Source organism: Podarcis erhardii (genome assembly GCF_964252035.2).
Source record: "Podarcis erhardii genome assembly, chromosome: 13".
Classification (NCBI taxonomy): Eukaryota; Metazoa; Chordata; class Lepidosauria; order Squamata; family Lacertidae; genus Podarcis; species Podarcis erhardii.
In genome coordinates this window covers 26,945,718-26,961,630 of record NC_138502.1, presented here as the reverse complement: position 1 = coordinate 26,961,630, position 15,913 = coordinate 26,945,718, and the positions used below count along the sequence as shown (strand labels likewise).

At 45.9% G+C, this 15,913-nt stretch overlaps 1 protein-coding gene across 1 annotated transcript in view; it reads right to left on the bottom strand.

Annotated features, from left to right (window-relative positions):
- Nucleotides 1–3,200, bottom strand: part of STARD3 (StAR related lipid transfer domain containing 3) — a 34,737-nt gene extending 31,537 nt beyond the window's left edge. The window contains exon 1 of the mRNA XM_081837042.1: nt 3,003–3,200. The gene's annotated coding sequence lies outside the window, so the exon portion shown is untranslated. The remainder of the gene's footprint in view (nt 1–3,002) is intronic.
- Nucleotides 3,201–15,913: the final 12,713 nt, after the last annotated feature.

The window sequence follows — 15,913 nt, the reverse complement described above, 5'->3', positions numbered from 1 at the left end:
TCCAAATCTTAATCAGTGGGATTCGGCTAGTAGAATTCCCTTCCCTGGTATCTGTTTTCAACACCCCACCTTTCAACCAAAGGAACATGTACAAATAGTAGAAGTTTGTCAATCCAAGCATGAGCCACAATCCTTGCTCCCATAAAAAGGGGCTCACCCCTTTCCCCCTAGATTTATGCTTCTTCAGACAGGCCAAAACACCTCTTGACATCACCTCATCACTTCCTACTTCCACTCCTAAAAGCTGGAAACCTAATGGGCTGGAGATCTTTTTAAAAAATAAGATCTTAAACTTCTTTGCCTAATTGATCTCAAATCCATTTAGCTTCAATATATATTTATAATTATTACACCTTTCTGACTCAGTTGCTCTCTCCCAGTGGATGAGACAAAAATGATGCTGAGAGAGGGAGAACAAGCTGGGAAACAGGTAATTTAGGGTAGGCAAGAAAAACACAGATTGACTTTGTCAGAAATAGCATCCCTGCCCCCACACTTCTTACTCCTTTTTTAGATTTACCTTGTTCTGCTAGGAAGAAGGCAAAGTCTTTGAAACCTGACCTCTCCTACACAAGGAAGCAGCACTCGCCCCACACAGGCATGCTATCACGTAAGTTAGTGTGTCATACAGGGACCTGGGAGACCAGGGTTCAAATCCTCACTAAGCCATAAAACTCACTGGGGGAACTTGGGCCAGTCATCAGTTCTCAGCCTAACCTACCTCACAGGGCTGTGAGGATAATATGAAGGGATGGAGACCTCTTTGGAGGAAAGATACATTTAATAATGTAGCATGTTGGTTGAGACACTAAGCGAGGGGTCAGCAAACCTTTTCAGCAGGGGGCCAGTCCATTGTCCCTCAGACCTTGTGGGGGGCCAGACTATATTCTAAAGGGGGGAAAAGAGAACAGATTCCTATGCCCCACAAATAACCCAGAGATGCATTTTAAACAAAAGGACACATTCCACTCATGTAAAAACATGCTGATTCCCGGACCGTCCGCGGGCCAGATTTAGAAGGCGATTGGGCCGGATCCGGCCCCTGGGCCTTAGTTTGCCTATCCATGCACTAAGCAATGATCCAAGAAGCCTCTCACCCTCCTCAGCAGAATCTCAACTCTGCCACAAACTCACTTAATTAATCCAAGGCAATCTATTACAGTGGTACCTCGGGTTAAGTACTTAATTCGTTCCGGAGGTCTGTACTTAACCTGAAACTGTTCTTAACCTGATGCACCACTTTAGCTAATGGGGCCTCCCTCTGCCGCTGCGCCGCCAGAGCACGATTTCTGTTCTCAACCTGAAGCAAAGTTCTTAACCTGAAGCACTATTTCTGGGTTAGCGGACTCTGTAACCTGAAGCGTATGTAACCCGAGGTACCACTGTATTCTTAGCCTGAGCTCCCATTTGCAATATAGTAGTAACAATATTGATCTACCTTACTGAGTTCTTATGGCAGATGCCACTTGTGCTACTTGCTTTACATCTGCTAATTCCTTGACACGTGCCAAGCCATTTTTGCATGCTTTGACTGTTACTCATCAGATGATCTCTGGGGACATTCCTGTCTCCTGTACTTTTTAAGGAAAATAAGCACTTCTCCTTTCCCCAGTCTACTAAAATTTCTCTTCCTCTTATCCTTTCATTGCCAAACACATGCATTAAAAGATTCTTTCAATTTATTTCCATTGTTTCCACCCTAAAATCACATGCGGTCAGGCTCAAGCCTACATAATAGTTCTACTGTCTGACCTAGAAGTCTTTATGTGAATAAAGACAGCCCTGCTCAGAAGAACTATAAAGTAGGTGCTTATACACATTACAAGTGCTACATGGTGACTGAAAGTCCCATATACAATCATAGCCATTAGGAGGCCTTAGGCGAACTGCTCTACTCCAAAGGAACTTACACTACAATAATTCTGATAAATCTTCTAGGTAGCAAAAGCCTAAAATGGCAAGTGTTCCAAAAGTTGCAACCTTACAGGGTTGATGCAAGGATGACTAAAGTATGAGCACTATAATTATAACTATTTTTTATTAGAAATACTATTTGGTGACAGTCCTTCATTTTAGGCAACATCTAGCTTCTTCTCTCTTTTGTTTTTGCCATTTTCCCTCCCATGGCAACATCTAGCTTCAAAACAAAACAAATTCCTTCCAGTAGCACCTTAAAGACCAACTAAGTCAGTTCTTGGTATGAGCTTTCGTGTGCATGCACACTTCTTCAGATACAAAGTAAGACATAGAACTATGAATCTAGCTTCAAAGTAAGACATAGAACTATGAATCAGCAAGTTCCCAGTCCAAATCTTAGATCCATCATGAATTTCATTATGCCAAGCCTCAGTTCCCCATCTCTGAAAATTTGACCCCACTATTTATTGCCCTTGTACTGCCATGCACCTGTAGCTGTCAACAATGCGCAACACTTAAATCACCTGATGAAGTGCGGGATGTAGCCTGGGAAATCTCCACCCACAATAAACAAGGTTAATCTTCTAAGGCGCCATTATTTGTTGCTATAGACCCAAACCTGCAACAATGTGGTTTTTATTTATCATAATTTTTATTATTATGACAGCAGCAGCATGTAGGTTAATAACGTTGCAGCTATAAGACTCAGGAAGCCCCCAGGAGAAATTTCACCTCAGGGCCACAGCAGAAGTAAGCCACCCTCACATGAATACACACATCTTAAAAGACCCACAACTACAAAATGAGGACGATTAATACTGACCTACCTTACAGGGCTGTTGTTAAGGATTCCTGACCTAATGCATGTGAACCGTTTTGAACACACCAAAATTCAAAGTATTAATTCACATCCTAACAATAATATATGTCTATATGTATATCTATATAGAGATAGAGATAGAGATAGAGATAGAGATAGAGATAGAGATATAAATGCCCCAATTTTCACGAGCCTGTCTTTCTTCTTTCCCTACGAGCTCATCCTACACTGCAAGGCCGGGCTTCCCCCACCGCTAGACGTTTACCTGATGGGCCACTGCCTGCCCAGAGGCCTCAGCCTCCCCTCAGCAACAGGAACAAGGGATGGGGGGCAGGGAGAGAAATAGACGGAAGTAACCGCCACTTCGGACAGGACACTACTTCCTATCACGTGATCGCAGCGTGACGTGAAGAAAAAAAACAAGCCGGCACGCGCACCCTCCCTCAGTCAATTCTCCGAAAGCGAGAGCAAAAGGGGGCGGAGTCAGAGCGGGGGCGTGGAAAGCAGGAAGCGAGAGAGAGCGCTAAATGGTTGACGGCAGAGGGCAGGCGCGTGGGGGTGGGGTGGGGAGGAGGAAGCTACGCCATTGGTTGGAAGGAAGCCGTTTGCGTATCCCTCATTGGCTACGGTGGGAGAAGAGAGGCGAGATTTAGAGCGCGACGCGAAACGTTCAGGTCGTTGGGCGGGATTCCGTGTAAGATTCCGCCCATTGGTTTCTTGGGAGGTGAAGGCTGTGGCAGTGATTGGTTGGGAAAAAAAGGAGGCGGGAGGCACTTATTGTCTGATAGCGGGTGGGAGTGCGGTAGGAGTGTTGATTGGTAGTTGTTGGATCAATGAGACACTTTTATTGGCTGGAGGGAGGGGGAAAGGAAGCAAAGGGGTTCGGCAGCTGGGAAAACATAAATACAAAAAGAATGGAGTGGTTGCGTTGGGATGGAGGAATGTGACCTGTGTGGAAGGAAAAGGTGCGGGAAGTGGTTGAAGTTTGTGAAACGGATCTGTAAGGAGTCTGGGACGCACAGTAGCAGGGAGGGCTGAGCATACGTGTGTATAAAGCAGACACGTGTGAGAGAGATCAACTAGCTGCAAGAGAGGTTGCATGGGGGTGGGTTGTGATTTTCGGGGAGAACTCGTGATCTCTGGGTCGGATGTTGGTGGGGAGAAATTAATTGCTAGCCTGGGGATTTGTCCCCAGTATTTTGTATTCAGGTGGAGAGAGGGAAGACACGTGTGTTGTGGCTGTTTGGCCGCTAGATGCTTTTGGACTACAGCTCCCATCATCCCTGACCAATGGCATTTGGGAGGCTACAAGTTCCCCAGTCCTGTTGTATGCGATGTAATCTGCATGTGTGCATGAAGAAGAGACTAGGCTTTTGTGAGACATACTGCATTTCCAGTTCCGTTGTAATAGCAGCAGCACCACTACCAGTTGTGTATAATGTATTTCATACTGTAAAGTGACAACGAGGCAACTCTGAAAATCAATTCCACTCCCATTAGTATTGTAGGTGGGGCTGGGGCTGAGTCTGAGGTGGAAAAGGAGATTTGCTCATGCAAGACAGGGCAGAGTAAAAATTGTAAACCGTTTGGATTACGGCACACAAACAGATCAGGGAGGCCGTGAGATGAGGTTGTTATGTGTCTCTGTTGAAATCGGCAAGGGCAGGTGACTGTTTCATAGAAAGTGATCAACAAGTTTGTACAAGACCACATATGTTTCTAGCTGCTGTTTCATAACAGCTAGAGAGATAGCTATCTCAGCTGTTGCTCACAAGTGTTTATTTATTTCGAAGAAAGATATACATGGCCTTTCCCCCACCTTTTCTGCACTAACCTATGCACCTATAAGCCTGTTCCTTTGTTACTGAAGTTTTGGACTTTTTCATTATTAATACAGTTCTAGTTACATGTTTTGTATGTCTATATTCCTTTACTCACGCTGGAAAATTATGTAGGTGCCTAATTATGAATGACATCGCTATTTGCTAGTCTGCAAGCTTTGCAGCTCTACATTTTATAGGCGGTTTTTAAAGGTTGCATAAAAGTGTAAGTACAGTAATATGTTGTCTGAATAGCAACTAAACTTGGAAGAGCGACTGTGATGGCTAGCAGGCAGTCCAACTTTTCATACCAAGTCTGCAAAAGTACTTCAACTCATGGGCCACACACTGCCTTGTTGCACAGCAGTGGTGGTGGGGAGCAAGGCCAAAACTTGGTCCCCCCCCCCCCCAGCCATCACACTGTTTTCTCAACACTGGTAAGCAAATTGCTTCCGGATTCGGGAAGGAGGTGCAAGGCTGCAGCAGGTTCCTAGAGCCCTCCCACCCCCTTCCAAAACCCAGTGCTGCACTTACCTGGTTTTTGGGAAGTTGCTGTGGAGGCGTCAGATGCTGCCAGAAAAAGGCCTTGAGGTCCACATGTGGCCCTTGGTGTTATGATCGGTGCTGTCCTTAGTCACCGTTTTCCAGATGGAAGAGAAGCACCACTCGCCTACTTTTCCAGGACACTATCTCTGACGGAACGGAATTACAGCCAGCTCGACAAGGAGGCATTGGCACTTGTGGCTGGAGTGAAGAGGTTCCATGAATACCTCTATGGCAGGACTTTTGACCTCATCACTGACCACAAGCCACTCCTGGGCCTCCTCGCCGGTGATCGTCCAACTCCACCGGTTCTCTCGCCACGCATGCTGCGATGGACTGTTTTCCTGGCTGCCTACCACTACCGGCTCATCCATCGCCCGGGGAAATCGATGGGCCATGCCGACGCCCTCAGCCGTTGCCCTCTTCCAGCATTTGTGGAAGACCCGGCTCCAGCTTCATCGCTCCTTCTGATTGAGGATCTTCCGGCAGCGCCTGTATCAGCTGCCACTGTGGCCTCCGCGTCTGCCCAGGATCGCACCATCAGCCGGGTGCTCAACTGGGTGTGGAGGGGGTGGCCACAAGGGCCTTTTGCATCGGAGTTCCAGCCCTTCGCAACCAGACAACATGAACTCTCAGCTCATCGCGGCTGTCTGCTGTGGGGAGACCGCGTCGTGATTCCCCAGGGACTCCGTCAGCGCGTCCTGGAGGCTCTGCACGTTGGCCACCCGGGAATTGTCAAAATGAAGGCGTTGGCTCGGTGTTATGTCTGGTGGCCTAATATGGACGATGCCATCACTGCCTGGGTGTCCGCCTGTCAAGCGTGCCAAGAGTCGAGGCCTGCACCACCGGCAGCTAAGGGACACACCTGGGAGACGCCAAAGACACCCTGGTCGAGGGTGCACATCGATCTGGCTGGCCCCTTTCACGGCCGGACCTTTATGGTAGTGGTGGACGCCTATTCCAAATGGCTGGAGGTCGCCCTGATGCCCTCCACCACTACCGAAGCTGTCATCCGGGTGCTGCGAGGCCTGTTTGCAACGCATGGGTGTCCTGATGTCCTTGTCTCTGACAACGGACCACAGTTCACGTCAGGCACGTTTGAGCGGTATCTTTTGGGACTGGGCATCCGCCATGCCCTAACGGCACCCTTTCATCCATCCAGCAACGGGCAAGCGGAAAGAATGGTGCGCTCGACAAAAGAGGCACTGGCGCGCCTGGACCGGGGAGACTGGCATGAGCGGGTCGCCGAATACTTGTTCGTGCAACACATCACCCCTCATGCGGCCACAGGGAGGAGTCCTGCTGAACTGCTTATGGGCCGCCGCCTCAGGTCACCGCTCGACCGGCTACACCCGGACTTTGCCGTGGCTGAACCCCCAGGCTGTGCCAACGCGCCACGGTCATTTGTCCCAGGAAACCAGGTCTTTGCCCGGAACTATGTGGGGGACATTCCTTGGGTGCCAGCCACAGTAGTGGGAGTCACGGGACCTCGCTCGTACCAGGTGGCACTTGAAGACGGACGCTTGTGGCGACGGCACATAGACCAGCTTAGGCGCAGGGTTGGGGACTTGGACACTACCGAGGTGCCCCCAACTGCGCTTGCGGCTCCAGAAGAGACACGTACAGATGGCGAGGCCCCACCTACACCTCCCTCGCAAACTGCCAGCGTGGAGCCGAACCAAGCCGCTTCAGAGGGTCTGCCAGACTTACCACAGACTCAGACCACTCCACTTGCGGAGGCTCCACCCACAGCAGCGGATCCAGGGGATTTGGTTCCAACGCCACCTAGGGTCGCACCACAGCCTCAGCAAGAACTGTGTGGCCCCCCGGACTTGGCTACCAGTCCCCGGCGGTCTGGCAGAGTTCCCAAGCGCCCAACTTATTTAAAGGACTATGTTGTTGGACATGTATCACTGTTGGTCTAAGTATGGGAAATGTAACCAATATGCTTTTGTGCCTAATTGAACCATTACGCGTAGTGCTGTATATAAGGAAACCATTACGATTGTAACTAACGCCTTATCTCGGTGGGGAGGGGTGTTATGTAGTGAAGTTTCACCCTGGGCCAGCAGGGGGATACTGTATATAGTTTTCACTCAGGTCTGTAGATAGTTTTCCCTCAGGTCCGCGTCAGTTATTTTAGGCGGGAACTCTGGGTTGTTGTTGCTACAATGTTGACAGCCGGCTGCCTATAAAAGCAGGCCGGCTGAGCTGTTTGCAGTCAGTTCTATTCCAGCTTACGAAATAAAGAGCTAGTTGGAGAAATCGCTGTGTCGTCGGCTATGTCAACCCACAACTTAACACTTGGGACGTGCGCTGGACCACCCTGGGCTAGAGTGTTAGGCTAGTACCTTGGGGACCTCAAATCTCCTCAGCCATGAAGCTCACTGGGTGATCTTGGGCCACTCACCCCTCTCTCAGCCTGACTTCAAATGGTTGTTGTGAGGATAAAATGGAGAGCGAGGAGTGCCACGCCGAACTCATTGGAGGAAAGGTGGAATATAAATGTAGTAATATTCCTTTAAATAAATAAAAAAAATCTTTTTGATGCCATAAGTCATCCCTGCTAAAAGAGAGGGATGGGGAGTTTATGGTCCTGGAAATATTGTTGGCCTACTACTCTCATCACTCCTGAGCCATTGGCCACACTGGCTAAGGCTGTTGGGGGCTGGAGACCAACATTTTCATTTAGGAACATTTCCTGCAGAAAAAAAAAAGCTGTTGAGTCCTGCGATATCTAAATCAGTGCCTTAATCTGGGAGAATATTATTTCAAGTTCTGTTCTTCAGTTTTAACATGCTTTTCAGACTAATCCCATCATGGCTTACGTATGTCAGAAATTCAGCATAGTCATGGTGAAAATGAAGCATATGAAAACGTTACCTGTGTTTTCAGTGTGCAGTTATGGTTGCAATCCTTTACCCCCAATAATAATAATAATAATAATAATAATGCAATGCAGTCACAGCAAAGAAAAGAACACAGCATTTAGTTTATGGCATCATTTTACGTGGTCTTAAAACACTGGCAGTCCTTATAGATTCTCCTCAGACAGGTTTGTGAGGCTGATGCAAAAGCTTTACTTTCTTTCCCCTTATGTATGGAAAAAAAGGGAGATCAGGTTTTATTGCAATCCTAAGCACGCTTAGGAACACGTAAGTTCCTTTGGACACAGTGGGACTTACTTCCAGCTAAACATGTATAGGATTGCACATTGTAAGCCTCTCTTCCATTTCTATGGCAGACGTTTCCTCCCTGAGAATTCTGCCTTCAGATTTTATAGAATGGCCACCTTAGCATGCAGCCTGGAGTCTGAAATCCAGCCGTGTTACTGACAAAGATAGCAGTCAGAATATTTAGCTGAGTAAATTCTGTTTTCTGTTTGTCAGCCATGCATTTACAGACACACAAACAAATACATAATGAAGTTTTGTGTTTAGAGGCATGTGTTTTCTGTAACTCTGTGGTGTTTGTTTTATAAAAGATGATATAAATAAACCATTTTTTTCCCATTATATGCAGTCTAACGCCATCCCTGTTTGTTTGGGAATAGGTGCCATGCAGAAGGCTGCCATTATTTTAAGTCGGCTTTTCATACATGCATTCCACATTGATGGCCCTCACTGCCTATCATGGAAATCTTAATGCTTACTAGGCAACATGCTTAGAAGACTCCGATTGTAACCAAGAAAAACACATGGAAAAGGAGAAGCTCCTTCTTGCATACCATTTCATTGGGCAATTACATAGCTGAGCTTTAAAAATAAATAGCCTGATTGGTCTGGCGTCAGATTGGCCAAATGGCAATCATATATACAGAGAGAAATGCAATATTTACACAAAGTTGCACACCCATTCTGGAAAATAAACAGCATTCAATGTGTGAGTTTGGAATGCTTGCAAATCCCTGTGGACTTAATATTATTGAGGAAGGTATTCCAGACACAGGAAGCTACTGATTCACAATTTCCTCGCCTCAATGCAACAGCCTTTAGCCGCCCTGAGCCCGGTCTTGCCTGGGGAGGACAGGGTATAAATACAAATTTACTTACTTACTTATTTACACCTGGCCCATACAACTCTTTGCACAAACACTGCATTTATTGGATACAAGGAGTGGGTGCATTGTCTTGTTGCAGTGAAAGGAAGATTCATTGAGAGATTATTTCTCCTGCTGGGTATGTTGCTTGCCAGAAAAATCAAGCTGACTGCTTATTATTTATTATTTAGGAAGCATATAAAATAAAGTGCTGCACTAAGACAAAAAGCAAGAGACAGTCTTGCTTGCAGGCTTTCAGTCTTAAGAAAGGGAAAAGGACAGGGAGGAAAAGATGAAAAAGCAAAGTCAGACACCGTTTCTTAAAGTAGTGTAACAGTAATGTAACTGTCTTTATAATGGAGATGGTTTAGGAAGAGAGGAGGATAGGGCTGCCTCAAGACATTGTGCCACACGAGGAAGGTGGGCCTGCTCTTCCTGCTGCCACCTCTGGCTTGAAATAGTTTTTGCTGCTGCGTTAGCACAACAATGTCTAAGTCCTCCTGGGCTATCTTCTGCCATGATCCATATGGTTGTGACCTGAGAGACCAAGATTCAAATTATCACTCGGACATGAAGATCTTTGGGCCTGTCATAGCCTCTCAGCCTAACGTACCTCACAGGGTTGTGGGGGGATTAAATGAGCAGGGGAAGAACGGGCGGGGGGGGGGGGAAGGTGGGAGAGAAATGCAATAAATAGATATCACGTTTGGTTTGCTTGCTGCATCTGGCCTGTCTCTCCCACCTCCCCTAATTTGTGCCATCTGCTGTGGAGTGACCAGTGGTGGTCCCAAAGAGTAGGTAAAAAAATGTAAATGACCCCTGGACGGTTAAGTTCAGTCAAAGGCAACGAGGGGGTTGCGGCGCTCATCTCGCTTTCAGGCTGAGGGAGCCGGCGTTTGTCCACAGACAGCTTTCTGTTTTTTTTTTTATAAATATTTATTAAAGTTTTTAAATATAAATGCACAAATAATAAACAGTCTTACTTCTATCACAGACATAATTTCATCACTTCTTTGGACTTCCTCACGTCTCCCGCTCCCGTTTACATCGTTAAAAGTTTTTTCCAAACAAATTATCAACTTGTTTACAATCTCATGTCCACTCATTCAAATATAATCTAGCACTTCTTCCAAAAAATTTTATATTTTCTTTAGTCTCACTTATCATCAAATTTCAAATCTAATTTAATGGTGGCCAGTTTTTTATAATCTAGCATCCTTCTTAGCATTCAACCAAATTACAATGTTTTTGTAGATACTTCTTGAATTTCTCCCAGTCTTCCTCCATCTTCTCTTCTCCCAGGTTACGGATTCTGCCTGTCATCTCGGCCAGTTGCATATAGTCCATCAGTTGCATCTGCCACTCTTCCAGTGTGGGTAGATCTTGAGTTTTCCAGTTTTTTGCGATGAGTATCCTTGCTGCCGTTGTTGCATACATAAAGAATGTTCGGTCCTTCTTTAACACCTTCTGGCCGACAATACCCAGAAGGAAGGCCTCTGGTTTCTTAGTGAAGGTATACTTAAATACCTTTTTCAGCTCATTATATATCATTTCCCAGAAGACCTTCACCTTAGGGCATGTCCACCAGAGGTGAAAGAATGTTCCTTCGTTTTCTTTACATTTCCAACATTTATTATCAGACGAATGGTATATTTTGGCAAGTTTAACTGGGGTCATGTACCATCTATATATCATTTTCATTACATTTTCCTTCAGAGCATTACATGCGGTGAAGTTCAGCCCAGTGGTCCACAACCTTTCCCAGTCCTCAAACATAATGTTATGCCCAATGTCCTGTGCCCATTTTATCATAACCGATTTAACCATTTCGTCTTGTGTATTCCATTTTAACAGCAAGTTATACATTCTAGATAATACCTTAGTCTTTGGTTCTAACAATTCAGTTTCTAACTTCGATTTCTCCACCTGGAACCCTAACTTTTTATCATTTTTAAAAACTTCTTTAATCTGAGCATAATGTAACCAGTCTCGCACCTTATCCTTCATTTTCTCTAAACTCTGCAATTTCCAATTGTCTCCATCTTTTTCTAATATTTCCCAATATTTTGGCCATTTAGCCTCCATATTGGGTCTTTTTAGGGCCTTAGCCTCCAGAGGTGAGAGCCACCTTGGAGTTTTATTTTCCAGTAAGTCTTTGTATTTTGTCCAGACATTAAACACTGCTTTTCTGACAATATGGTTCTTAAAGGCCTTATTGATCTTAACTTTGTCATACCATAGGTATGCATGCCAACCAAAAGCATTGTTAAAACCTTCCAAGTCCAACACGTCAGTGTCTTCGAGAAGTAGCCAGTCTTTTAGCCAGCAAAAAGCTGCGGCTTCATAGTACAACTTTAAGTCTGGCAGGGCAAAGCCCCCTCTTTCTTTCGCATCTGTTAATATCTTAAACTTAATTCTGGGCTTTTTGCCCTGCCAGACAAATCTGGATATATCTTTCTGCCACAGACAGCTTTCTGGGTCGTGTGGCCAGCATGACTAAACCGCTTCTGGTGCAACAGAACACCGTGACAGAAACCAGAGTGCACAGAAACACTGTTTACCTTCCTGGCACAGCTCTACCTATTTATCTACTTGCACTGGCGTGCTTTTGAACTCCTAGGTTGGCAGGAGCTGGGACAGAGCAAAGGGGAGCTCACCCCGTTGCACGGATTCGAAGTGCCAACCTTCCGATCGGCAAGCTCAAGAGGCTCAGTGGTTTAGACCACAGTGAAAGTGTCCCAAATAATAATGCTTAGCTGTTTACTACTGTACTGTTAAACTTTAAACCATGTTTGCTGCAACAACTGCAAATACTGTTTAAAGTTTAACACATGTGCTAGAGTCACTGCACTCACAAGGACTTGTGGGGTCTGTAGAGGCCTTCGAGAGTACTGCAGTGGAGATTGCGGCGTGGGTCGGATCCAGCAAGCAAACAAAATGGCAGCACTGAGTGGCTTGGCAGGTGAAGGCAGCTGCAGATTAGCAGGGGGACATTGATCCACCCTTGATCCCAATCACTGCCTGAGACAAGAGGCTCACCCTTGTCTACTGGTAGGGCTGACCCAGAAGGAGGAGCCAAATGGCTGCTGGTCCTTCAGTCAAATGAATGCAGTAAGCCCGACTGCCCCATCACTGTCTCTGCAGCAGCCAGGTGGAATTACAGTGGTACCTCGGGTTATAGACACTTCAGGTTACAGACTCCGCTAACCCAGAAATAGTACCTTGGGTTAAGAACTTTGCTTCAGGATGAGAACAGAAACCGCACAGTGGCGGCGCAGCAGCAGGAGGAGGCCCCATTAGCTAAAGTGGTACCTCAGGTTAAGAACAGTTTCAGGTTAAGAACAGACCTCCAGAACAAATTAAGTTCTTAATACCACTGTATTACTAATAGATGGCTGTTAAGGGGAACATCATTAAACCGAACAGAAAATGTACCTATCTGGAAATTCCTCAACTTTATATATATCTGTTTTTGTAACTGTAGTTATTTAATTATGCTGCATTGCATAGTAACCCTTTACTGTAAATATGTATTGTACTGTAAATATGGATTGATTAAGCTCTATCGTATGTTGACAAGAGAGGAGGAGCCAAAGAATTTTACAGCTGATAATTCTGGTTTCTTTTCTTTTTTTATTTTTTCTTGCTTGCAAACTAGGGTTACAGTTTATGACTCAGACCCTTGGACAGGCTGTTTGACATTTGGGCTGTGACTTTTATTGTTCCACTTAACCCACCAGTTGGTGTGGAATTTATTGCTATACTTAAGCAGTATGAGAAAAAGAGGCTGGCTATCGTGTCTTTGAGCTCTTTCAGTTTCAAGAGCAGAATCATTTCTGCTGTGAGGCTCAGATGGATTGTTTCTGACTTTTGCTTCCTCCTTTCAAACTGGCAAATAAAATATAGTTTTGCAAAGGGGTTTTATTAAGCATGGAACACCCTAAAAATGCTTAGGTAAAGGGAAAGGGACGCCTGACCATTAGGTCCAGTTGTGGCCAACTCTGGGGTTGTGGCGTTCATCTTGCTTTATTGGCCGAGGGAGCCGGCGTACAGCTTCCGGGTCATGTGGCCAGCATGACTAAGCCGCTTCTGGCAAACCAGAGCAGTGCACGGAAACACCGTTTACCTTCCCGCTGGAGCGGTACCTATTTATCTACTTCCACTTTGACGTGCTTTCGAACTGCTAGGTTGGCAGGAGCAGAGACTGAGCAACGGGAGCTCACCCCGTTGCGGGGATTTGAACCGCCAACCTTCTTATCGGCAAGTCCTAGGCTCTGTGGTTTAACCCATAGCGCCACCCGCATCCCTTTTTAAAAAAAATGCTTAGCAAGGGACAATTCAGTACCAAGTGGGATTATTAGGCAAAGCAGGACGCTCCTGTCTTTGCAGAGATTGCCGGGCTGTGGGCAACAGCCAGCAACCCTGCGGAGAATTTAGAGTGATACTGTTAAAAACCTGTATTTGTTCCTCAGTGATTCATTTTGATGGGAGGCGGAGCAATAAGTTACCTTTGCTCTTGAGTCACCTCTGAGATTTTCTGCCCTCGGTTCAATCCTTGGATATTTACGTGGATGATTACTGTTATTAGCGGCTCTGAGCCCGGCTTCGGCTGGGGAGGGTGTGATATAAATCTATTATTATTATTATTATTATTATTATTATTATTATTATTTCAAAGGCTGTGGTTTGTAAGGGCTTTTGCTGTCTCCATACAGTTTGCAGCACTAGAAAGCAGTGAAGCTGCACTGAGGCCCTTTTAGTTAAAGATTTGGTTTGCACTGAATTTAGTAGTATTTGGCCGGAGTTCCTGGAGCTCTTAGGACTGTAATTTTTGTAATATGCCTGTGTGTAGCTTTCCCCATTTCCATGCCCTCCAACATTTCTCCAAAGAAAATAGGGATGGCCATAATAATAATAATAATAATAATAATAATAATAATAATAATAATAATACCCCACCCATCTGACTGCCAGGTTGCCTCAGCCACTCTGGGTGGCTTCCAGTATATATATAAGAGCATAATAAAACATTAAACTTTTAAAAAGTCCATATACAGGGCTGCCTTCAGATGCTTTTCAAGGTGGTATAGTTCCTTATAACCTTGGCTCGGGGGGTCGCATTACTCTATACCACCCTACATTTCTCTGGTAAAAATAAGGACATGCTAAGGAAAAGTGCCTGTTGATTTTGTCCATGGAGTTTTCTTGGCAGGGATACTGGAGTGGCTTGCCGGTTCCTGCTCCAGGTGGATCACATTTAGTCAAAACTCTCCACTATGACCTGTCCGTCTTGGGTGGCCCTGCATGGCATAGCTCATAGCTTCTCTGAGTTATTCAAGCCCCTTCGCCATGACAAGGCAATGATCCATGAAGTTTGACCAAACTACGGGAGGCAGTGGGAGACAGGAGTGCCTGGTGTGCTCTGGTCCATGGGGTCACGAAGAATCGGACACGACTAAAGGACTAAACAACAAGGAAAAGTGGGACACTGCGGGATCGAATCAGAAACTGAGATGGCTTCTGATATTCTGTGATTGTCCCTGGAATATAGGGAACTGTGGAGGCTCTGCATTTCTTTTTGTTGAGCATTAGGCCTAAGGGAAGAGTGAGGAACCGTTTTCAGCCCCGAGGGCTGCATTCTCTCCTGATGGGCAGCCTTCTGCATGCTACATGCCAGCGGTTGGTGAGTCCAGAGGCAAAAGGGCAGGGCTTCTGATTTTGTATGGTAGGCTACGTTTCAGCCACACCAAAACCAGGGGTTTCTATACTCCTTCTCCATCTCTTCAACTAGGCCCACAAGAAACATCGCCACACTTCAAAGGCACATGCCAGCCGGGCGAAAGTACTTGAGGAGGAGCCTCTAGAGAGCAGGGCAGGTGAGGGGTCTGGGCTAGGGAGAGAGGGCACAGTGTAGTTCAAAACCCATGAGCCAGAAAGACGGACATGGAGGGCTGCACCCAATAGGCCTGAAGTTCCACAGCCGGGACTAAGGCATTGCAGGAGGGGAATGTTCTGGGGACAATGTGTTGTTCGGGAATGATTTTTGTGTTATATAAACAAAATAACAGAAATGTTACATAAAAATGTAATGGAGGGGAAACAATCCTTTTATAAGGTATGCACAATTTTTTCCCTATTTACTTTTCTTGCATTTATAGCCCATCTTTTTTTCCACCTTGGTCCTAAGTGTGGCATATGTGTGGCTCTCAGACAGCACTGACCAGACCCAGGTTGGCTTAGTTTCAACAAGATGGTCGCTTCATGTTCTTCAGAGGACAGCTCAGTTGGTTAGAGCATGGTGCTGAGAGCACCAAGGTCACAGGTTTGATTTCCATAAGGGACAGCTGCATATTCCTGCTTTGCAGGGGGTTGGATGAGACGATCCTCAGGGTCCCTTCCAACTCTATGATTCTACATGTCTTCAGCCTGTATCCTGAATCCAAATGGGGCAGATGTGGGGAGAAGTTGAATTGCTGGTCTCCATGACAGGTGGGTAAGCCTGTTCCATGTAGCCCTCTGCAGTGGGCTTGCTGAATTAGCCAGGGCTGCAATGTCCTAGTAACTTGATTTTGCCGTTTTGAGAAGTGCAGCACTTGATTCCTGATGCAACAGAAGTGGTTGCTGGGGGAAAAGACATGTTGACTCTGCACAAGGATTTGCTGATACGAGAAACCACACGGACAGGAAAGTCCCACAAACTTTCCCAGAACCTTCAGGGTTCCCACTCTTCCAAATATTGACACTACTCAGCCTGCGCTGAACTTTCTGTTGGCT